The 22,488-nt window shown below is 46.6% G+C and overlaps 1 protein-coding gene across 3 annotated transcripts in view; it reads left to right on the forward strand.

Moving 5' to 3' along the window:
- The first annotated feature begins 4,681 nt into the window (after positions 1-4,681).
- Chd7 (chromodomain helicase DNA binding protein 7) overlaps positions 4,682-22,488 on the forward strand; it is a 176,754-nt gene continuing 158,947 nt past the window's right edge. For 2 of the 3 annotated variants that reach the window (XM_029475873.1, XM_021160001.2), the window contains exon 1: positions 4,682-4,953. The gene's annotated coding sequence lies outside the window, so the exon portion shown is untranslated. Of the gene's footprint in view, positions 4,954-5,544; positions 5,613-22,488 lie in introns of those variants that run through there. The other variant, XM_029475875.1, reaches the window with a different exon arrangement.

Below are 22,488 nucleotides of genomic sequence, written 5' to 3' on the forward strand. Positions count from 1 at the left end.
TGGGGCTTACTAAGGAAGCACCTTTATCTTCTCAGCCACCTTGCTGCTTGCCTCTCTTGCTGAGAGCTGCTCAGAGACAGACCATAACTTTAGGATGCTTTAAGACCTGAAGTTGAGGCTGGAGAGATGAGATGGCTTAGTGGTTAAGAGCCCTGACTGCTCTTCCAAAGGTCCTGAGTTCAATTCCCAGCAATCACATGGTAGCTCACAACCATCTGTAACAGGATCTGATGCCCTTTTCTGGTGTGTCTGAAGACAGTGACAGTGTACTCATATCCATAAAATAAATAAATTTTACAAAAGACTTAAAGTTAAGACTTCAGGGTGGTAACTTTAAGGAGTTTTTAGTTCTCTCTACTTCTTTAGTTTAGTTTCCTCCTGTGTTCTCACCACTTGGGGGAAGCCTATGATAACTGGGGTGCCAATGGGTGAGATACAGCTATTGTTTACATAGGGCAAGAATGAGTTATAATTTAGTATGTGTATGCATTGTATATAATTTAGAAAAAATATGCATTGACAGTCAAAGAAAGGACAGATAATTCATCTTGGAGTTGGGGTGGACTTTCATAGAACACCGAAGAAAAGTGGCTCACTGTCAGAAGCCTGGATTCATGAGGCTTGGGGCGAGTGGTGTCATGGAATTGACCCTCCCTGTCCTGATGAGTTCCTGGGACTACCCAAGACATAGTTTAAGGTCTCATATCCTAAGAAACCTATAGTCCTACCTCAGGCAGCAAGAGCCACACCTTTCATTTTATTTTATTTTTTATCTTCAGTGGTGCTAAGGATCCAACCTGGGCTTTCATGCTGCAGGCTCCAGGCTGCTGCTCTGCCTTTAACAACAGCCCTGACCTGAGGCAGCTCTTTCTTAGGCTGCCATGCGTCATGTGCTCCTTTAGAAAAGGGACCTTACTATATCCTCAAGACTAAGTGAGGGCATGGTGCTGTAAACACTCAACAAATGTTTTCTCAAAGAATGGCTCAAGTGTGACTAAATTTACTATCTGTGAGAGAGTCTCATCCTAGATGTCCCCTCCCCCCACAGCACAGGGAGCCTCCACCCTGTCACTTCTGACAGCCTCCAGCAGGGGCTCTTACAGTATTATGGGCTAATGGAGATGAGAGCGGAATTTTATCTAATGATTTTAAAACCAACATCCTATCTGCTTACTTAAAAGATACTGTGAACTTATTGCTAAACATTTTGCACCACATGCTCTTAGGTAAATTAGAAAGCACTGGAAGGGTACTCCACAAATAACAATAATTTGCAGAAAAATAATTGAACCAATTCATATTTGTGTATGAACTATGTTAAAAAACCCAGAAGAAGTTACTTAACAAAGAAATAAGTCTTTAGGCAGAGGAACCAAAGCCAAGCTCACTTCAATAGGCATGTTGCAGACTACCACTAAGTGCAAAGCAGTATAACTAAGAAAGAAAAGGCAAATATTGGGGGAGAACTTGCCATTTTAGATTACATATGATGGTACTTTTAATGGAAAAGGATGGACTGAGTTCCTGGCGTTTCTTTTGAGTTCTTCCATGGAAAAAAATTATAAGAAAAATATGTTGTTATTATATGAGGCAGAAAAAGTATTTTGGGGGGAGGGGGAGGGAGGGGGATGGCTCAGTAGTTAAGTGCACTGGTTGCTCTTCCAGAGGACCCAGGTTCAATTCCCAGCACCCATATGGCTGGAGTCCTAGGGGATCTGACACCCTGCAAGCAAAACACCAATGCACATGAAAACACATTTAAAAAAAAGATAGAAAACTTTTGGCTTTGGTTTTGATGTTTCCTTCAGTACACAACATCCTTATGTATGCCTCTTTTTCTACATATTTTCAGTGGGATTATGGCATCATAATTTAATGCAAATGACTTGACTGGAGAAAGGAACATAAATTTGGTAAATGTGGATGTAGAACAATTTTCAATCCCTCTATACTGGAAATAGTGTGCTTTATAAGACAGTTTAGATTTTAAAATATTTGAGAGACTGATAGGGCTTAAGTTTTAGTAGATGTTCTAGAAGTTTGGGTGCTTCTCAGTTATTCTGTTTATGTAAATGACTCTGTCATAAAGTGTTCACTCCGGTTATTTTCCCCCAATACAGTCAAACTTTTGTCTAAGCAGAGCTTAGCTTTACTCTGGGTGAGTTCCATTCCTCTGAGTTCCTGGAAATGGCTTTCCCTTTTCCGTTAGCCACAGGTCATGTTGCGTTTGTGTTTTCCTAACTGCAATCAATGGGTTCCCACTCCATCTGTTAGAGCCCTACCTCCTAGGTCGCTAACACCTTTCTGCTGCCCTCGGGGCATGAGCAGCTTGGACAAGCAAGCCCTAATTCTTCGAGGATGTAGACCTCCCATTGTTCTTTCTGTTCACTGAATCTCAACTACCAATCAACTAGACAGCAAAGGGTGGAACCTTGTTAGCTTCACTCCAAGCGCCTAGAACCAAGCCTGGAACCTCTTACAATCCAATGTGGAAAGAATGTAAAAATCTGTCAGTGGGGTAGTTTCAGCTGGGTGCTGGGAAGAAAAGCCACTCTTCGCAGGAGTTTACATTTGGCTGTGAGTGACCCTTATCTGGCCCTGAGGTATTTGCATACTTAAAGCTAAAGCTTGTGAATTCAAATGATTCTCTTTGGGAAAACTTCAAGAAAGAAGCAAACGGAGAGAAGAGTGTTCCAGGCTTAGGGTAGTGGGGGGTGGGTGGGAGCTGAGGCTTAGCGGGTACAAAGCTGCCTAGGTCTGCGCCGGAGGGTCTTTGGGTTTTCAAGGCCCTTGGAGTTCTGCACCAGCAGAACCTCCGAAAGCCTGGACTTCTCACCGGGACTTCCGGGATAAGGAGGATATTAAGTCAGGGAGGGGATATGTGACTGATTTGTTCCACACTGACTGTGTTTATCTTTGGCATATTACAAAAGTTAGTGTCCCAACGTCCTAGTGAAATACACAAGGACACAACAGGAGACCTCCACATAGTCACTTGGAGCCTAAACGTTATACTTTCATTAAATGTAGAGGTCATATTATTTAGCTTGTAAGTTGTCTTGAAATAGATGCATGTCTGACAAGTGAGATCCCCCCAAGTATCTCTGATAGTTTTACTTTGAGGGATATAAACTTATTATAAATGGAAGGCTTACATTAGATTTGTGATTTTTGGTTTATGATAGTGGAGCTATAAAAAAGTAGATTTTCAATGTCACATTTTTTTTCCCTGTAGTGTTAATGCTTTCTTCTGATTATCTGTAAACTATTTGATGACTATGTTTCTTTTAGAAATCCAACTTATGGTGAAAGAAAGCCAGAAGCAATGCACTTAAATAAGCAACAATTGTAAAAAAATTTTTTTTTAAAAGAGTAAAACTATTTCTATTAGGAGATAGATGTCTAACTGATTAAGCTTCAGTATAAATGAAAGAGTTTTGGCAAGTCATTTGTCCATATAAAACAGTGTGATTCTAGACTCAGTGGTAGTACAGCCATCAGTGGGCGAGATTAGCATGCTTTGCCTTTTCTCTACGATTTTTGAGTTCAATAGCACTTACACAGCTGTCATAGCTGGCTGTATAACCTCCTTCCTTATTTATAAGTGAGTGCAGTCTTTAGCCTAATAAAACCATGCTGGAGTTTACAATTGTTGACCGTTTATAAATGATATCTGCTCCGTGTTTCACACACAAAAGATGCTTAGTAAATGTTTAAATATCTATTACACAAGAGGGAAACTAATTTAAAAAAATGTCTTCAAGGTTAATATTCATCTTGTACCGGAAAGAGAAATGGGCAAGAAGGTCGGCTATTCAAAGCTGGAAGATGATATTTAGTGCCACATTGGAGAAGGAATGATGAAAACACTCCAGTTCTGACACGTTTAAAAATGGGCACACATCCTATTTCTTTGTTTCATAACCATTGCGCTATACCTTCGCTTTTTGGCATGCTAACAAATTCAACTAAAATCAATGCTATCTAGTTAAAACTTTTTGATTTAGTGGCAGATCCCGTTGTCCTATCACCGAAGACGTCAGTTAAAGCCAAGTGGTGAGGCAGGGATGGATCTATTTGAAAGGAAAGGCTTCCATCCTAGGTATTTCGTGTGGGAAAATCATCTCAAGTTGAAGGATAATTACAGAAGAGACAACCAAACACCCCTAGCCTCCTCGGTCCGCACGGAGCTGGCCACCCCTCGCGGTGGCGGGGGTCACTACGGGCTCCGGGCCCCGGCTTCCTGCCCCAGGGCGGCGCACCGCGGCTCCGGGAAGGTGCTGCGCGGAAACGTGGCACCCTCTGCACCCGCGCGAGAGCGCTTGCAGCAGGCGGCCCGAGAGGCTGCGGCGGCCGCGCACCGGGACTGACACCCGCCCGCTGCGCCGGCGCCCGGCAGGACGGGAAGGGGCGGCCGCCCGCGCCGCGCCGCCCCCTTCTCTCGGCCTCTCCGCGGCCTCCGCCACCCCGGCCGAATTCTTGCATAAATTATGCCAGGCGCGCCTGACGTCAGGTGGCGGCGCGCGGGCGCGGGCGCGCCGCGGAGGGAGCCGGCCGCGGGCGCGCGCGGCCCGGGAGGCTCGTGCGCGCGGCGTGCAGGGCGCGCGCAGGCGCTGGCGTGCTGGGGCCGCGGCGGCGGCGGCGGCGGCAGCGGTGGCGGCGGCGGCGGCGGCGGCGGCGCGGGGGTTGAGCCGTGGTGGTGCGGACGCGCTCGTGCTCGGGAACTATCGGATTAAACTTGAATCGAGTGGAATTACACAAAGGAGCGCCGCGGAGGAGGCGGCCCGGGGACCCGGAGACCCCGCAACTCGCTAGAGCCCCGTCCGCGCGCGGCCAACTCCGCGTCCGTGGATCAGCCCCCGGCCGCGGCCGCCGAGCCAACTCCGGAGCCGCTCTGCGTTTTGTTCCCCACGGCGCGCGGCGGCTGACTAGCCCGAGCGAAGGAGCGAGCCGGTGAGCGCAGACTTCCCCGGCGCCCCCGGGAGGGGCGGCGGCAGGAAACCGTGCCGGGCCGCGGCCGCGCGGAGTTGCGAGAGGGGAGTTGGGCGTGTGCGGGGCGCGGGGAGAGGTGCGCGGGGGCCGCGGTCGGCAGGAGCGTAGCGCCGCCCGCCCGGTCGCCTGCGTTGCTGCCGCTGGGGCCCGAACCCGCGGCCCGAGCGCCGCCCCGCGCCCCAACTTTTGCCTGCGTCCGCGGGGCCGGCGGCGGCGGGGGCGCGCGGGGCGGCCGAGGGTCACTTCCTCGCATGTAAATGGCTTTTTGTTGTGCTGCCGGCGTCGGGGGGGACGGGGACAGGAGGGAGCGTGTCTGCGCTCTGGGGAGCGCGAGCGCGTTTCCTCCCGCCGGCCCCGAGCACGAGTTGCCGGCTGCGTTCGAGAGAAAAGGGAAGGAGGAAAAAGTTGGGTTCCAACTCCGGCGCGAGCGGCGGCGGGCGCGCGGGCGCGGGGCGCTGAGCGCGGGGCTCGGGGACGGCGGCGCCCCCCGCCTCGCCCCCGCCCCCCGCTCCGGCCCGACCACGCCGCGCTCGCCGGGAGCGGCGGCCGCACCGGCGCGAACAAAGTGCGTCCCTGCGGGCGCGGCGGCGCTAGCCTGTGCGGGGACGGCCACGGGCGAGGTGGGTCGGCGGCAGGGAAAGTGCGCGGGGCGCCGCGTGGGGCGGGGGCGGGGGTGGCGCGAACACGCGGCGCGGGGGGCGTCCCGAGCCCAGCCGGTGGCGGCGGCGGTCGCAGAGTTCCGAGCCCGCAGCTAGGGGTTCCTGGGGCTCCCCGGCAGCTCCCAAGTGCGCGAGGACGAGAAGAAAGGGAGCCGGGCTGGGGCGAGCGCGGGCGGGCGACCGGGGGACCCCACCTTGCCGAGCTGGCCGGGCCGCCGGCGGCGGCATAATAGCGACTTTAATCCGCGATCCCAACTCGCGTCCCCGCTCCCCTCCCCCCAGCCTGTCGGGGGTCCGGGCGGGGGCGGGGGTCGCCAGGTGGCCCCGGAGCGCCGGGGTTACGCGGTGGCCCCGCGGAGAGCCGGCTCGGGGCGCGAGCCGCCGAGGTGGCTGGAGGCCGAGCGGTCAGCGAGAGAGGAAGGAGGGTGGCGGGGAACGCGTTGTTTGTTTGCTTCGCACCGGGGACAGGGCTCGCTGGGGGCGCGGGCGGGGCGCGGCGGGGCGCGGTGCGGGGTGGGCGAGGCGGCGCGGGTTGAGTGGCACGGGGAGGGGGCGGCCGGTTGGCGGGGGACTGGTCAGGAGGCTCCGGGGAAGGAGCCGCTGGCCCCGAGCAGCCATCATTCCCGAGTCGCCTTTCTCCGGATGGCTCTGCCTCGAGGAGCCTTGCGCCGTGGGAGCGCACCCCAAACTCTGGCCCGGTAGCCCGCTTTGTGAGCGCCCCCGTGGAGCGGGCGGCCCGGGAGGAGCTCCGGCCCGGCAGCGCGGTTCTCCCTGGAGGTCACTTTTAGAGACTGTTCACGCCTGGGTTTTAAACTAGTTTTTTTTTTTCCCCCCTTCTTCTTCCCTCTTCTGAACAGACAATGGACAAAAGAAAAGTAGCAACCCACATGGAGAGTTTCCTTTGAATTGCTAGAATTAGATACACTATCCAGTTCTCCACTTGCTAAGTATACTTTTTAGTTTCCCATTGTGTATTATCTAGCAATCGATTTAAATAACTTACTTAAACTGTGTCTATCCTCTGAGCTGGATCTCTGAATATATTAAATATTTTAAAATAATTTTGTGAGCTCTGGTTTTTATTTTTTTAGATTTTAAATTGAAGCCGTCTTTGCAGTGGGTGACACCTTCCTAAGGGGCCCACAGTTACTTTCCCTCAATTCTCTTTCTGTAAGAGGGGGAATACTCATCATACGTGTGATAATCAGCGGGAGAAAAATACATCTCTTTATTTCCTCACAGATCTGTTCTAACGATGACAAAAAAATCTTAGTGGCAGTGACCCAGAAGCTCCGTACCTGATTTATTCCAGTTATAATTACGTTTCGATTACAGTAATGTCCGAGAAATAACTTGAGCAGTGGTTTTATGAAGTTGCATCCTCCCCAGCCCCCAGAGTACATCTGTCGCACAGTGTTTTTGTCTCGCTGTTGCACAACAGAAAGCCCTCCAGTCTTTCCCCTAAAATGGCAGCTTTCATTTGACTGGGGCCCATTCATTGACAACGATAATAAAGAGGCTGAAAGCTAGATGCTTGGGGCACGGAGGACTCGGATTGCCTTTCTAGGTGATAAGTAGGAGACATTTTAAGTCTTCCAGTTTCCTTATGAAAAGTTTATTTTCCTTGAAAAACTGCAAGAAAACAAAAAGAACAGTAAAAGTAAAAATTGGAAATGGAAAAGGGCTTGGTCAGCAAATTTTAAGAGCTATTTAAAATGAAAATTTTTTTTTTTTCCTTTTTGTCCACTGGGTGAATACAGCACTCCCTTCCCTGTTTCTGGTACCGCTGGGTAAGGGACATAATGCATTTTTGACAGGCCTGTAACAGGTGAATTTCCCCAGTGTGACACTCCAGATTTGAGGTTGTTTCCTGGGAGTGAGTGTTTTGATTTTATATTTTTTGGGTATCTTGCCCCCACCTCTCAAAAAATCTGGTCAGATTGGTAAATTTGAAGTTTATGAGTTTTTATCCCATGTTTATGCTTTCAAAATTAAAGTTTCTAGATAAAAAACAAACAAACAAACAAACAAACCAACCCAAGTTAGCTAGTGAAGTAAGTGAATTCCAGGCTGTAGTTATACTGCTTAATCAGTGGAGTTATTTTGACACCAGTTTTACAATTGATTCCCTTTTCTATGTCCTTAGCACAAGGACAGAATGGGAAATAGTAGAGTGGTGTGTTAGTTTAATATAGATAGTTAAGTCTCAACTTTTTTTTCTTTCAAGGAGAAAAATAAACTAGTCACACACACACACACGCGCGCGCACACACACACACACACACACACACACACACACACCACCCCAGTTGAAAGTATTAATTCAGTCAGGAACTTGGTGTTAAAACAGGGTTTTTGTGGATTCATCTTGGTGTAGTTTTTAATCAGTTTGACTTGTGGAATCTTGCCAATACCTTTTCCATAAGGAGTGTTCTCTGTCAGCCTTGCTTTTCCTGGGGGGTCAGAACCATAGAAAGTTCCTTTATGATTTTAAACATCAAGGCAACATTGCAACCTTTCCTGTACACTGATGCAAAGTCAGGAGCTAAGTAAGCACTTAGTTTTTCAGCAGGGAACAGGGATATATACTTGTCTGTGCTTCTGCTCTGTGACCCAGAGTATAATGTGGGAGCCTGGTTTAGGACAGTTCTTTCAAACCGGGAATTAAAGTATCTTATTTGCTGTGCATGACCAAGTTTGCTTGCCATTCAGTTAGCTTTCATTTAGTTCCCTTTCTTTCTGTCTGTGCAAACCTTCCTCTGTGGAAGAACTCTGTGTAAGAGACAGGGCTTTCCCTCTGGAAGTTTATCCTCTAGTAGCAGGGAAACTACCTTCTGCTTGTCTTGATCCAGGGTGAACCATAGAGGCGGCAGTTCTTTTCCCTATAGCAGACACCCTGGCCGTCTTGTAAACAACTCCTATAAATAAGTTATCACAAGAGTGAGAATGCTGCTTAGTCAGGGCTGCGTAAAGTAAGCAGAGAGCAGATCTTCACAGGCCTCCTTCAGAAAGTGGTTGATCCCAGAATCCAGGTGGTTTCTGCATGACAGACATGCACATGCACACCATAGGCGGAATACACGCGACAGCATCTTGAAGAGCATTTGAGAGGCACTGCTGTGACTGAAGGAACTTACTGGTCCTCTGGCTCTGGACTCTCTTACATGTTTGTGTGTCGTTTGGAGGAGGTATTCTCTTATGCCTTTTAAAAAGTAGAACTTTAATAGTGTGTTTCTTCACTGGTTTCTAAAACTGTTAAAACCTTGAGTTTGGAAGATAAAATAGTTCTCTTCCTTGAGAAAACTGTGTTGTCTTCTAAAAATCTTTGACAACCGAAGACAATCTGTGGTGTTGAAAATTAAAAAAAAATGGGATCACATTTTATTTTTCTACAAAATGCAAAGATGTACCGGCTTCCTTCAGTCTGGGCATCACTTAGGATACACTTATGGCTCAGGTTCTGAGTGGATTATTGGTGGGAGTTAAGCAGAAGTGGTAATTAAAACCACTGATTGGGTCTTTTATCAACATATTAAAAAATGTAAGTGAAATCAGCTGTGTTATAATAGGAGGCGATAATCATAGAGATACTGTCATACAGGATTTCATTTTATAGTCACTTGAGCCTTCAGATATTTAGAGTGTGAGAGCCTTAGAAAACGCGCTGAACTTTCTCGAGTCATAGATTGAAAAATGTAGAGCCACGAGATGAATTAAATGAGCTGCCTCTAGCTGGCTGCCCAGTTCCTGCAGTACTCTCTCCCCAGGCCCTCCTGTCTCTCTGGTGCCTAGTAGGGTGTGTCCTGTGAGAGAGATGTGGGGCTCATCTCCTGGATGACCCAGTTGGTGCCAGGTAAACTGTGTTCCTCTTCATGGAGTGATTTGAGAGTACCTTCTGTCCTTAGGTTCCAACGTGTATGAGAACAGGATTCCCAGTGGCTCTCTCCGATCAGTGATAGTTTCCTCTACCCTGTTAGAACTCCCACCCCCATGATTATCTATTTTGAGAAAAGCAGGGATAATTATTCCAACATCTGATTACTGTTTTCAGTGTAGAATCATGAGTTCATCACCCCGACTCGATGCTGTACGTGTTGACAGGCCCTCACAAACACAAATGCTCTCTCAGAAATAGTTATTTATTATTTTAGTGGAGATTTTTCAAAGTAATTTCATTTAGTGGAGAAATTTCAAAGTAATTTCATTACTTTGAAAATGAAAAACATCCGTGTAAATATTACATACGTTGTCTTTAATGAAGAAACATATTTTTGTGGGTACAGTTTGATTGGTTGCCAGGTGTGTTGGTGGCAGTTAATGTAGAATTTGGTAAATACCTCCATAGTGGTCATTTGGGACTCATGCTTTCTGTGTGGGCAACAGACGTGGCTTTCCTAGCCAGTGAATGTGGATAGTTTTCCTGTCCTGTTTGTTTTTGATTCAGCTGTTCTAGGGTAGCTACTACCTGAAAGGTGCACCGACCGTGGAGACGTGAGACAACTTGGTAGACGTTCAGAAGGCAGCATGGGACGCTGGGAAGACAGAGGTTATGGCTTGGATTCCACTCTTGTATGGGCTTAGCCATTGAGAAGTGGCTTTAGCATTGCAATCCATATCTTGGTACAGAGGAAAACAAGAGGAAGGGAAAGACAGTAGTGACTGCTGACCCGGAGAAGGTTGCAGTTGTAGGTCAATATGGAGCTTTGAGGTGAGACCTTAGAGGCAGGTGGCATCCAGCTTGGGCAGCAACGGCATGATGTGGAATTGGGGATTTTTGAAGAATGCTACAGTACCTCCTGAGTGTCGAACATTCTGGATGCGGGATGGAAGGAGTAGGTGGGTGAGTGGAAGAAGAGAAGGATGTGGGCAGTATCCTGTCTGCTTTCGTTGGGATTGATGTACACATGGACTAGATTGTTGTCCTTGGGGATGGAGAGCAATGGGGAGATGCAACAAATAATGGAGGATTTCAGTGAATCAGACCTGAAGGTAGATGGATGTGTCCTGGAAGAGAGAGGTCTCTGGGGATGTCAGTTTCTAGCACATTGCCTGCTTGGCTGGCTGGTGATGCTATTCGTGGAGGCAATGGGACCTGACAAGGATGGCATGTGAGGAAGAAGTCCATGAGTTCTTTGAGCATGTGACTAGGGTCACTGATCCTGACTAATGGTTGGGTAACTATTGTGACCTTTTTTCCATTGTTAGTAGTATTCCAGACTGCTCACGCATAATCTACTACTTACCCTCAGATGTTAGCGTGTGAAAACCCACTAGGGATTGCTGGCAGGCTCAGCAATGGGATGAGGGTGGTGACCATCCCAGCTGGCTCTGTGTGTAGCATTTTTCTGTTTCTGGTCTAGCTTGTAGCACTCTGTAGGAGTTTGCTCATCAGAGGCTAAGCACGAATCCTGCGGTAGCCAGACTTGGCCACGTTTGCCCTTCTGTGTCCTCTCTTCTGGAAGCTCTTTTTAGTTGCTTGTTACGTATTCGAGCAAGGTCCTTGGGCTTCCAGGAGATAGCTCGTGGGTGCCATGTGCTCTCTGGCTGTGCTTCTCACTTGGAGGGAGTTAATTGTGTTGAGACCGTTGCATCCTACGTGGGTGTTGGAGAAATGAATATATTATTTAAGTAATTGGGGAAAAAATAACAGCCTTGGCCTGAATACTTACCTGGTGTTTAGTGGAGTATGTACAAACCAGTTTAATATGCAAATTATCTTCAGAGATACTTTGTTTCATTGTAAAAGTAGATTATACATCATGGTTGCTGGTAGCAGAGGTGTTGATTAACAAACCCAGAAAAGCTTTTGAATAGTGGATTTTAATAATATATGAACTAACAAATTATGAAAATATTGTGTATTAACATTAAGACAGACTTTGTGTTGCTACTTGTTGTTGGTTGGTTTTATATTTTATTTTATTTTATTTGTTTTTGTCTGCAAATGAAGATGTCCTCCCTTGCAGTTATTATTTTTGAAGGTCTCTTAGTATAAGAGAGCAACATTTCAGGTGGTCCTTGCCAGTTCTTTGATAGGAGTGTATTTCTGGTACTATTTCTTCAACTTCTTAGTTTCAACTTTTTTGTTCTTTTTAAAAAATTTATTTTATGTTTCTTATATGCCTTGATGCCTGCATGTGTGTCTGTGTGAGGGTGTTGGGTTCTGGAGTTACAGACAGTTGAGAGCTGCCATGTGGTTCCTGGGAATTGAACCCAGGCCCTCTGGGACAGTCGTCATCAGTACTTCACCTCTGAGCCATCTCCCCAGACCTCCTAGTTACAACTTTCTAAGAATTCCTTTAAGATGCCTCCTTTTGTTTGGTTTGTCAGTGGTGTGTTTCTGAGGTTGGAGAGGTCGTTTCCACAGGAGCTCTGTGGTAATGGAAAGGTGCTAGCAGGCTCCTGAAGTGACTGTGCACTTGGGGGCTACCTCTTCCCCTGACTTCAGCAGTGACTAAGGAGGCAGCAGAGGTCATATGGTGGGTTTGAAGTCTACACTGTGCATTTGTTTTATCAGTATGGGGTCAGGCAGAGCTCCTGCTACTGAGGACTGCAGATGGCATGCGGTTCCACCTCAGCCTTTGTGTGGGGAACAGCTAGGAATCAGACCTGCGTGAGCATTGGTGTGCAGCCTCTTCTTGGGAATGTCATCTTAAAACAGACTAGCAGTGGATCTGGGCTCTAGATACCTTGCTAATTGATTCCGCCCCTCACCCCCAGTTCTGCAGCAGATTTGGGGGCTACTGTAACCGTTTAAGGAGTATACTGTGTCTCCTGTTCTTTTTTCTGAGAGACTGGGGCATAGTAGAAATCTGTTTTGTTGATATTTCAGACAATTATAGGTGTACTTACCATTTAAACACCTAAAAACCATTAAGTATGTTTAACATGAGCAGGTAAACAATGGGATGTCCCTTCCAGAATAATAAGCATACATTTAGCTTGTAACTCCATGCTTGCTAGTGCTCTCTAGCTGAGTAATAGCTCTAGTACAGCTCTACCACAGGAATAAGCCTCAAGATCAGATACATTTTATAGTGTGTGGGCCAGTCAGTTACTTTATGTGTGGGTGGGGCCTGTGCACTGTTAACCATTGATTTTTAGAGGGAACTTAAAAGCCTCCATTGTGGTAGTTTATATATTCTTATGTACTTGAGCTTGTTTGTGTTTGAACATGTTAGGAAAATCATGCCAACCCTCTGAAAGTTTCAAAGTCTTGATTAAATTGTGTGTTACATCGAAGAAAAAGCAAAGAACAAGATATCTTAAAAGATAACAGTAATTGTAATAGTGAGAGTGTGTGTGCCTGTGTGTGTGCATGAGTGTGCAAATGTACACACATACTTGTGCTACAGTGTGTGTTTATAGAAGTCAGAGAACAAGTCAGGCATTGAGTCCAGGACTTTGCATAGTGAACATAGACTGTACCACTGAGTTACACCATAGCCTGTGCTGAGTGTTTTAGTGGGTCTTTAATTATGCATCAAAAACAACTTCAGGTAGAATTATCCCCATTTTGCAGCTGAAGAGACTGAGGCTTGAGAGGTTAAGTTCCCTAGAGCCATCCCATTTCAGTTGGTGGTGGAGGAGCTTGAATCCTGATTGGCTAGATTCTAGAACCTGCTTGCATAGCCTTTTAGCTAATGGGACACCCAGACCAGCTTTCCTTGTGTGAACTAAGAAAAGGTGCTTTAGGGGCTGGAGAAATGCCTCAGCTGTTAAGGGCACAGGCTGCTCTTCTAGATGACTTGTGTTGAATTCCCAGCACCACATCACAGCTTACAACTGTTTGAAATTTCAATTCCAGGGGCATCTGACACCTTCACACAAACATACAAACAGGCAAAACACCAATCAGTGCTCTAAAAAATAAAGTATTGAAAAAAGAAAAAGAAAAAGTACAAGCGACAGTGCTACAACCACATAACTTCCTTTGCTGAATCTTGTCAGCCTAGGTTGTTTCTATCCACACTGCTTATTTGCACTCAACGTTCACAGTCTGTGTCTTTCACCCTTGAGACTCTTTCTCTCCAGCGGAGATGAAAGAACTTGTGGAGGCCACACATCCATACCCTGTGCTGGCTGGAAACTTGAACTCTTATGCTCGAAAGACTATGAATCATAATGGTGGAGATTCTGATACAACCACCCAACCAAAGATACGGTGAGATCCGTGGACACTCACTCTACCAGAAGCGTGTGACCGGCCATATGGCCTATCGGGTGAGCAGTCGTTATTTTTATCAGCTGACCTTTAGTTGTTGAACCCTTCAGCCTGTGTGTCTTATGGTTAGAAAAAAAGTTATATTTATTTATTTTGCGTGTGTACACATGTGGCACATGCCACAGTGTGCCTGTGGAGCGCTGAGGACAGCCTGATCATGTTGGTTCTCTGTTTCCACCGTGCGAGTCCTGGGGACTCAAACAGGTCATCAAGTCTGGCAGCAAATGCCTGTAGTTTCCGAGCAATCTTGCCAGTCCTTGATTTTGTTTTTAATTATAAAGGTTCCCCAGACTCTCATCTTAAATGCAGAGTAGATAAGAATGAGTGGCCTGCAGTGTCGATGGGATCTGCAGTTTTCACTTTTTCTCGGTCTAGACATTTAAAGTTCGTGCTTGCATGCACTTCCTCCAGCAGAATGGCCAGACGGCAGTTACCCGATCCTGCTGCTGTTGGTTCCTGCAGCCATGACTCCAAAGCCATGACTCTCTGCTTCTCAAAGTGACAGTGTCAGGGAGTCCTTCGTCCCCTCCTGCTTCACCTGTGCTCTCTGCCTTGAGTTACTGATGTCTTTCTAGACAACTATTTCTTCTTTCTCCTAAACCTGCTGTTCACGTAGCAGATGACATTATTCTTTACGGCCAGTAGCCTGGACAGGGTCACTCAGTTCTGAAGTGTAGAATGTCAGAGTTCATAGGAACTCCAGGGCCTCTCGTCTTGGACCACAGGACTTCCTCATTTCCAGACTTCTCATTATTGGGTAAGGAGTAAGCTTGTGGCTGGAGCTGGGGACTTGAATGGCAGCTAGGACATGTGGACAGTTCAATTTCAGGAAAGAGAAGACTTGGTGAAGCTCCCACGGAAGTGTCCTGCCTCTCAGACAGGGACAGGAAAGTGAAAGTTCTTAGAAGAAGACTAATGATCCAAACAGCCAGCATTTACTGAGCATGGACTTTGAGCGTTAGCATTTTACAAAGCTGTCCACACAAACAGTTCTCACCAGATCCTGAAGTAGGATTAGGGAGAATGCTGAGGTAGGGATAGTAATTGTCATTTTATAGGGTGATGAAAGGTAGCTTTAGAGATTGCTGAATATAATTTTCCAAGTTCACAGTACTTAATGGGTATAGTTGACTGGAGTCAGGACAGGTACACTTGCCAGCCTGTGCCACTACTGTCTGTAGAAGAAGGTTTGGATGCTCCTATCAGAACCACCCAGATCTTAGAAGGATATGAGGAACAGACAGATCTTGTGCACTTGTGCTTTTTAGAATAGTTCCTGGAAAGAATCGGAGACTGCAATTTGCCTATTAATGGACTATAGTCTGTGAGGCCCCTCTCCTCAGATGTCATATCTTATCGGTTGCAGACACTTCCACCTGAAAAGACACAGGCTCATCACAAAACTCCCTCCATGCCAGCCCCGTCTCCACTGCTCAGACCAGGACACAGTCAGCGTTGAATTATTTAGCTTATTGCAGAACTGTTTTTCTTGAAGTTTCTCCCCAGTGTTGATCCAAGTTACAATTCGCTGGGCATCTTTTTCTCACTGCCCTCGGCAGCATTGACTCTGATGCTACATGGCTTGCAGTCACAGCACGCCATCATTCTGGTCCCTTGTATGAACATTGACTTGTGTGAATATGAAGCGTCTGAAATACCTGCAGACTGCTTCTGCTAGCACCCAAGACAGACCTCCTCCACACCCTTACACCCAGTCAAAGACAGCCATTCACCACATGATAACACTCAGTCCCAAAGCATCGGATCGCCCAGTGATGTCATAGTCATTTTCGTGGAAGTGTACCTTAGGCTGGTCACAAAATGCCATCAACTAAAGAAGCAGCTCTCAAAATTTATCCTGATTGTGACGTGACACCTAGCCCTTGCGTAGATGCGTACAGAGTGGATTTGTGTCCATCTGCAGATGTCATGGCATGGTTTTCCTTGCCAGTGTATTTTAAAAGGGAAAGATGAAATCTTAAGTGGCAACATTACTTTCCCAAATGGAAACAATGTATCACAGGGCTGGTGGGATGAGAAAGTAAGCCTCGTGCCTCCCAACCTAATGGCCTCAGTTCAGCTCCTGAGGACCACATGGTGGGAAGAAAAAGTAGCCGCCTGCAAGTTGTCCTCTAATCTCCACATGTATGCTGTGGCATGCAAGCAAAAAGTTAACAAACAAACTCTCATGGTGAATTTCTGGCTATTTTACATTTCTGTGTCTTTCAGGATTGAGTAAACTGGCATAGGCTTGAATACGAGTTTTTGGTTAAAATGTTTTTGGTACCTGTAAAATTTTAGTCTTGGCCTAGAGAGATGGCTAAGAGCAATGACTGCTCTTCTAGAGGATCCAGGTTCAATTCCTGGCAACCATGTGGCAGGTCACAGTTGTCAGGGTTCAACATGCTCATATATGTAGGGTAAAACACCAATGTGTGTATTGTAAAAGTAAATAATTTATTACAAAAATACTCTTTGCTTTAGAAGAGCTGATTTACAGAATCCCATTTATCCAGATTACTCTTTGTCCTTACCGCTTTCCCACTCAGTTTTTAAAGTTAATTTCTTTAGTTTAGGTATATGAGCGCTCTGTGTGCACATACACCTGCAGGCCAGAAGAGGGCCTCAGATCCCATTACAGATGGTTGTGAGCCACCATGTGGTTACTGGGAACTGAACTCAGGACCTCTGGAAGAGCAGCCAGTGCTCTTAACTGCTAAGCCATCTCTCCAAGCCCACTTTTCTACTTATTAAAAAACAAACAAAATTACCCCCCCCCAGATGTAAATAGGGGCTAGAGAGATGGTTTTCCCAGCAGTTAATATCACTAGCTGCTCTTGCAGAGGACCAAGGTTCAGTTTGCAGCACATGGGGCCTCACAACTGTCCTTAATTCCAGTTCCAAGGGACCCAGTGCTGCCTTTTGGCTTTGTGGGTACCAAACATGCAGATTGTGTATACACATGCAGACAAACATGCATATGCAGAAAATGAAAATAAGTCTCTAAGAAACAAAAGCAAGCTTTCTGAGGATAGACTGGGATGCTAAGTCACCGTTAGCTGTGAGTGCCTGGTAGAAAAGGGAGACTGCACTGTCACTGTCAAATGCATTAATGAGGACAGAACTGGATGCCAGCGGCCACTTCTTGACTTCTGAGCACACTGAGGAGGGGCTTAGCTGTAGTTGAGTTCTGGTGGCCATCTGCTCCTCTGCTTCTTTCAGCTGGGAAGTCTATACCCTAGCTTTTCGGTGGCCGTGGTCTTTGATGGTGAAGGAGGGATGGCTGCTCTGTGGAGGCGTTGCAGAGACTCAGGCTTGTTGACACTTTGGAGAGTCATTGACATTGTCTGTCTGTCTCCATAGCCCAGGATGAGCTGGGGTAACATCACTGGGGTCACCCCCTCTGGATCACCACACAGTACTTAGACCAGTCATGCCTTTACCGGTCAGACCTGTAGAGTGAGTGTCTACCCGGCCCACTGTTGGATCTGGACATGGGTTTGACTTGTTTCAGGAGGGGAGGAGGTCCTGAGAACAGGTTTCAAGGCGTTTAAAGCAGGAGTCCACATTCTTGTAAAAATTGCCAGTGTGTTTCTCACAGAAAAGGCAGACTCTTCATCTGCAAGTCATCTTTATGGAGTTAAAATGTCCATGTGTTTCGAGAGTCAGAATGGTTATTGGGTTGTTTCTGATGTGCTCCTGACTGCTGTTACCCAGGGGCTGGCTGAGGATCCTGATGGCTGGGAGTCCAGAACCTTCTCCCATGCTGCCTCTGTTCTTATTTCTTTCTCCCCTGTTCCTTCCTGTATGGGGTTTGCCCTGGGCCTTTTCTTGGTATGGTTCAGGTCCACAGTGTTGGCCCTTATTGCTGTCTATAACCCTTAAAGCATGACTAGAATATCATTTGTTTTTTCCAGTGGGTGAGTATGCTATGGAAACGAAAGGATTCAGAAAATACAACAGATAAATTGTTACAATGTATTTGGAATGTTACTAATGAGGGACTGTTACTTTCTTCCATCGATGTGGGTAATTTGTAGCCATTCTTTGGTAAGCCAGTTAACATACAAGGGGAAAATAGTCCCAGGGTAAAGATCCATTAAAACAATGGCAATACAGGAGAAATAACTGCCATTTATTGATAAGTTTTAGTTTCATTTCTCCCATGGCCTAATTAAGAGCTTGTTTCAGGAGGAGTTTTGATGTGTATGGTAGGTGTGTGCAAAGAGAAATTGGTAAGGGGCATCATCTATTGGGAGCAGTGCACTCATCATAAGCCAGTGTGATTTCCAAAGAGCTTGTGCAAAGTAGTCGAGTGAGTTAGTGAGTGAGTGGGTGAGTAAGTGGGTTAGTGCAGGGCTTCGTAGTGTAGTGCTGGTAGATCAAGACGCCAGTGTTCAAGCAGAAGTGAAGCTGTTCCCTTCTGCTCTTAGGTTTACTGACCCATTCTTGGTACTTGTTCTGGAGCTTGGGGAGCAGGCTGTTGGGGTCCTGAGCTTTCCCTCATGCAGCCTCTGTTGGCTTTCCTTTTCTTCCTGTCCTGTGTGTTTTGTTGTTGGCCCTCTGTAGGTCTGCTTCATGATCCCAGCTTCAGCTCCTGTTTCCACATGTAACTCCCCAAACTATTATTTCTAGTACCAAAGGTCAGACTCCATCTTTAGTGTTCCAGACTGTCTACAAAGCACCGTGACCTCCTCTTCCTTCTTGTAGAACTATAACAAAAGTTTACTCTTGGCTAATTTGGATCTTAGGTCCTGCACACGGACCTGGTTGCCAGGCACAGGAAGCTGCTTAGCTGGGATGTACCACATCTTCAGCACTCCCTGTTTTGTGTGTTGGTGTCTTTGTGCCCCCTCCCCCACTGTGTACTTTTGAGAACATATTTGCCTATCACTATTCTTTGCCCAGGAAGATGGCCTGTTTAGGGGAACCTCCCTTGCTTCTTGCCTGCTCCTGTGGAGGGCATCTCCCTGGCTTATACCTGTGTCCTTGTGACCTTGCTCTCTTGGCTGTGGTGTTTTGGAGACGAGCTCTCTCTGTTTCTGTAACCACAGTGAGTAGGATGGCTTCAGCTCTATGCCTCCAGGAAAGGCTTATGAGGCATCTTCCATGGCTAAGGCTCCAAGTGCTGCTGGGCCAGGGAGTTTTACGCAGAGGTTCCTTATCGGAGAGATTGGGCGGTGGCCCCTGTGTGGCCCTCTTCCAGCTGGTTCAGAATGTGGGTAGGGAAGAAGAGATAAGTTATTGTGGCCCCATTACCACATTCCTGGTGACTATGTAGAATACTGCTAACATTTGCTTTTAACTCTAGGAACTAGTGATCCATGGATTGACCATCCATCCCCACCATGCCATATTTTAACATGGTATTAACAAGAAAACCTAAAACCACTCATGGAAGCCCTTGGGAGAAGCCAGTTGCTGAAGTTAGCTGATTCTAGGATTTGTGCTGTATACGGAGATGTTAGAGCTGTGGTCCCTTAGCTAAGGCCCATAGTGAGAAAAGGAACTTGCCTTGTCAGTGGGATTTTAGGAGTGGGCTTCAGAAATCCGGGCCTATCCAAAATTGTCCAAGTGTGAATTTCTGCATAGAGGTCCATGACCCTGTCAGCTTTTGAGAAGGATATGAAAGAATCAAGAAACATGGCCATTAAAACCAGGAAAGAACTCTTACGATTTTCAGATTTACATCTTTGAAGAGCCACTGATAGTTTCCGTTTGGGACCTCCAGCAAGATCTTGTCGGCATCTGGAAGCGTGGCTATGCTTGGTGGGCACTGATTTTATGAGCTTCTGCAGTTATGCACAGAGTTGCAGGCTGTTCTTGCTGACCTTTTGGTCTGACTTTACTGTTGTTGCAGGCATGCTGATGTAAAATTATGATTGCACTAGTTTTTAGGAGGTATTGGAAATGTTTCCCCTTGCTTGGAAGTACAGGGTAATGTGACCATATGGGTGATGGCGACACTGCGTGTGAGAAAGTGCTAGGACTTTGTGTTGTCGAGGTGTGGTCAGCGTGCTAGCAGTGAAGTAATGTGAACAGAGTGGGCTACCATTCAGTCAAAGGCCCTGGTAGGAACCTGGTAGCCCACCCAGACAGCCTGCGGGGGCCAGGGCAGGGCTTAGTGTCCCGGCACCGTCTCATCAGGGTGGCTTTCTTGGAGCTGTGGCCCTTTGGAGAGGGACACAGCACTGCCCCCCACTTCTGCCCACTTCTCTCAGCCTTCATTCTCAGGGCCTGCCTCGGGAGGCAGGGAGTGTTGTCCAGGAGAAGGGCAGCAGGTTGGAGAGTAAGGAGAGGGTTGGCTTGTGGTGTGATTGGAAGTTCAGCCTGGGTGAGATTCTCACCGAGGTTACACGCTGGAAATGGAGATGAAAGGTTAGTTTGGCAATGTGTGATGTATTGCATTTAGAGAGAGACTAGAGGCATAGTCAGAGGCTGTTGAAATAGCCCAGTCAGGAGGTGGTGGGACTTTGTTAAGGGCAGGGGAAACGGACTGGAGGATGAAGATAGTCTATGGCGAGTGTTGGGACCTGGGGTGGGGTGGTGGATGATACCTGAGTGTACTCTGAGGGGTCAGGCCCCACCTCAAACAGGAAGGGACCAATCGGAGGAGGAGAAGAGGAGAACTTAATTCATCACTAGGTTACAAAAACTTGCAAATTGTGTGAGTAATTTATGCTAGGCACCAAAGGAACACAGCTTTAAGTATAGCACTTAGGCTCAGCAGGGGCGGGTCACTGGTAAGTTAAAACCTAGCTTGGGCTACCTAGCAAAACCCATTCATTCTCACACCATCGCCCCACCCCCGGATTATTACTGAGAATAGCCCTTCTCTTACCAAACTGTGAACATTTAAATGGTTACTTTTTCCCAGAGTGTGATGAGACCTTATTACCTTGCTACTGCCAGAGTCTTGAAACAAACAAACCTTTGGGAAGGCGGTGTGTAGCAAGGATGCTTATATATGGCCACAATAGGGTGTCAGCCATGCCCCGAGAAGCAGTCTGGAGGCCTGTCAGCTGTTACAAGAGAGCAGTCACACTGAAGTTGGGGATGGTTTAATTTATGCTGTATTATGTTAGAATATCATGTAGACAATGCAGATCACACTTGAGGACAACAGAAGGTTTCAAAGAATAGAACACAAAACATATGTTAACTGTGGTTAGATCCGTCATAGGAAAAACAGAAGAAAAATATATCAATTTAAAAGATAGTTTAAAAAAATGGAGAGTTATAAAGACTGATAGTTTCCTATAGTTAAAAGCTGTGATGCTGGAGTTGACCAGCTCTGGATTGAATCCATACTGAGCTGTCTACTAGCTGTGGCTTTGAACAAATGACTAACTAGTTCTGCTTATCAGTAGCAAGTTGCACAGGACTTAGGACTCAGTTTCTTCACCTGCACCTGGCGGTGGTGACAGTGCTTCAGCCAAATGGGGATTAATACAGTAGTGCATCCGAATACCGTACTCTGCTTTGTGCACTGATAGCACTTAATAAATTAATTAACTCGCAGTAGTTTTTATTTCACTATTTCCTTACCTTTTGTGTTCATGATGTTATACTGAGAGGATTGTAAAATCAGAGAAGACAAATGACACGCTATATGCAAGTTCATAGTTTTTCACCACTTTTGTGGTATAAACAGGGAATCTTTTGAGTTTTAAGAATAAATTTAACTAATTATAGCTCCCTCACCCCCAATGCAACTTTGCTTTAAGGGTTTTTTGTTTGTTTGTTTGTTTGTTTTCCCACCCCTTAGATTGGCTTGCCAGTATTGGAAGTATTTTCCTTACCCAAATAAATTTCCTTCTGTGGCCACCTAAATTTAGGGGACTTCCCTCCTTTGTCTTCCAAAAAACAAAAGCAAACATACAGACATATCCTTTAAATATTTTATAGATGAGATCTGAATTTGTATTATTAACTGTGTTTAGCACGCAGGTTTCAAACCCATTTACTGCTGGCTCCTGTGTATCTGCCTAACATGTAAGTATGGTTTTGATACGTGGGAGGTGGAGAAATCCCAAGAGACTGACTGACGTATATTTGAGTTGAAAGGGTCACTGAGTCCTGGTGAGAGTCCGTGTAGGATGGGAGCGGAGGATTCCGGCCGTTGAAACTCCTTCACCTCGCATTGGAGCAAAGTGCAGCTTTAGTACAGTCTGGAGACACTTTCAGGGCAGTGCGCGTGTGCATGTGTACACATACAAAGACACACATACGCTCAGATATAAAGCACACATACAGGCACGCACATGCACGCACGCATTACGCATGCACTGGGCATGCACGGAGTCTTTTTTCCTACTGGAGACTACAGGTTTTCCCTTAAAGTCGCTTTAGAGGTTCTGCCTCCCTCGCTTCACTCTCTTTGGTCTCTGTTATCTTCTGAGGCCCACAGGAGTGTGAGAAGAGACAAGCAGAGACAAGGCTGATATTTGCTCTGAGTTAATCACCAGTAAGGGGCCAGTGGTTACCCAAAGCCTAAGCCACAGAATCCGGACATAAACAGTTGTTTTGTTCCTATTTTTCACTAAATTTAAGAAGGCATCTGCTATGTTAAAATATTAAAAAAACTTTTTTCTTTAAAAAGTAATGACTTCT

The sequence above is a fragment of the Mus caroli genome, chromosome 4 (genome assembly GCF_900094665.2).
Source record: "Mus caroli chromosome 4, CAROLI_EIJ_v1.1, whole genome shotgun sequence".
NCBI classification, from domain to species: Eukaryota; Metazoa; Chordata; class Mammalia; order Rodentia; family Muridae; genus Mus; species Mus caroli.